Here is a 2758-nt window from a genome sequence, read left to right as displayed (position 1 = left end):
TGTGCTGTGTTTGGTTAGCTGGGCCAGTGTGTGCTGTGATTGGTTAGCTGGGCCAGTTTGTGTTGTGATTGGTTAGCTGGGCCAGTGTGTGTTGTGATTGGCAGCACTCGGCGCCTGGTCGGGAAATGTCATGCCCCTTATCATAGCCGCCTGCTGCTAGCTTCAGTGTAAATATTGCGTCAAAATCAAATCAAATTTGAGCGTGATTTAAACCCGGATGATTGTAACCACTCTAAGTTCGTCTGCCTTGGGAAAGCTAGCATGTCTCCAACAAAGTGATAACACTCGTTGCCTTCTCTAGTGCAGCTCAACCAGGTCTCGTCCCATTCGTCGATATTTGTGATATCACAAATCCCGGAAAATATGCGTTGTAGTCCAAACGAGTCGTTCGTTGTAGTTTTTGAAAAGTGATTTCTGTTAAATAAAATATCTCCTTTTGAAGTGGACTTTGAGCTTTGTAACTTTGCAGATTTTTTTTATGCTCTAACAGCAACATTACGGACTAACTAAAGTTGAAAAAGTGAAAAAGCATAATAGGATCCCTTTAAGCAGCTCAACTGTTTTCAACATTGATAACAATAAATGTTTCCTGAGCAGCAAATCAGCATATAAGACTGATTTCTAAAGTATCATGTGAGACTGAAGACTGGAGTAATGATGCTGAAAATTCAGCTTTGCATCACAGGAATAAATTACATTTTAAAATATATTACAATAGAAAAGTTATTTTAAGCAGTAGGTGTAATTGTGCACTACATGCATTTATTTTTTTTATCAAATATACGGTTTCAAAATAATTTTTATACAAACCCCTATCAGTCTCTTCCCCATCTCTTCATTTGATGCATTTTAAGCAGGTGAAAAAAAAATTGCAGACAGCAGTAAACAACATAATACAAGCAGATACAGTATAGCAGTAATCAACATGGTTGGTACTACACTTTTTCAATCTCAACCATTTTAGAATAAAGTAATATTACATAATATGTAATATTACAGTGAAATATAAACCTACAGCATACAGTAAACCCATTTCATGCACATTTACATTTTTAGTAAATAATCAGAACAAACTCACTCTGATTTAATCCTAGCCACAAAACAAGTTAGCATTTACAATGTATTATTCTTAAAAGTGTAAACTGAACAAATACATAAAACATTATATATTATATACTCTTGGTAGCAAATGTGTAATAATGCTTTGAAACCTGAGAATGACATGATGTTTGTAAATGCTGGTACAGCTGTAGTTCCTTTCATTTCGTGTGACGCTACACTCTGGATGGATTTCAATCAGACAAGCTCATTGTTTTCATGCTCTCTCTGATCTGTCAGCACGGATGCTGGCCTGGCTGATCCGAAGGTTGTTCTCAGTACGGCTTAAAGAGGCAGAGGTGGAGGAGGTCAGCACTCTCACTGGTGACAGGGAGATGTACAACTCCTCAATCTCATCTCTGAAAAGGACACAAGACTCTCTGCTGCAATCACAGGCTTTAAATCCATCTCTCCATCCTGACCTTTCCCGTACCACACGAAGGAGAAGAAGAGCCGTGGGCTTGGGCGACAGGGGGGGATTAGCAATAGCCTGGAAAATCTTCATTTCCAGTTTCGGCGATTGAAACAGTTGATTATCCCACTGTATCTCCTCAAGAAAGAAGAGAATAAATGCAGAACGCCTTTCCCATGGATACAGCAGCGCTCCAGCTGAGCACATAAACTCAGAGAAACACCCCAAAAAAGCATTTAGATAAACATAACGGATGCCATTTTCATAATTCATTAGCTTTTATTTGCAGCTCGGCTAGAGTTACTGTGGACACCTGCGGCGGGGAAGCTCCTGTCCGACTCCTGATTTGGTGGATGGATGGACGGATGGGAAAGGAGAGGGAGAGTCGACTACGAAAAGGAAGGAGACTCAGTGGAACGAAGACTTGTTCTGCAGGGCAGAGACCCTTAGTGGCCATACATCAGCTTGAAACAAAATAAAAGATTTAGCATTCTGTCCTACTTACCATCAAATATCCTGGCATTCCCTTGTTATTTTAACAGCTCCCGGTTCAATTTTTAATGCAGGCATATGCTTATGCTAAAACCGCACCCTGCTGCTTTCCCTCCCTCTCAAGTTCCTCCAAAGACAACAAAATTCCCATCAATCCAACCGAACTCAGATAAAAAAAGATTTGGGGACAAAGTACCGCATGCGTGATGCAGTGTGACATGATTGCAAAGACTCACTGCTGGTCGTGAAGGTCAAAATATCAATAAAACAGCAGCAGAATTACGGATTGGGTTATTTTCGGTTGCTGTAACTCAACTGGTTGAGGGTGGCAGTAGCAAAGCCAAGGTCACGGGTTTGATTCCCAGGGAATACACAAACTAATAAAAGGTTTACCTTGAATGCTCTGCAAGTCGCTCTGGGTAAAAGTGTTTGTCAAATGGGTGAATGTAAATTTATGAGGGACTCAGTCTTGACATGAGAAAAGGAGCTCTTCCAGAAGATGAAAGACTTTGATATGGTAAAAAGCTCTGGCACTCACACAGACACATAAGCCGCTTTTCCACTATCGGGCCGAACGGTTCTAAGAACTGTCAGGTACGGTTCTAGTTGTATTTCCCCGTGAGCCTAGTACGGCGCGGCACGATTACAAACCGTTCTCAGCACGGTTAGACCAAACCATGCGTGTGCATGACGTCGCCACTCTGTTTATTTTATTTTTCGCGTCAAGAGTTGTGTCCTTTTTTCTGTTATTTAACG

The sequence above is a fragment of the Sinocyclocheilus anshuiensis genome, unplaced genomic scaffold (genome assembly GCF_001515605.1).
Source record: "Sinocyclocheilus anshuiensis isolate Anshui unplaced genomic scaffold, SAMN03320099.WGS_v1.1 scaffold1430, whole genome shotgun sequence".
Classification (NCBI taxonomy): Eukaryota; Metazoa; Chordata; class Actinopteri; order Cypriniformes; family Cyprinidae; genus Sinocyclocheilus; species Sinocyclocheilus anshuiensis.
The sequence above is the reverse complement of the archived record's forward strand: the minus strand, read 5'-3'. Positions refer to the sequence as shown.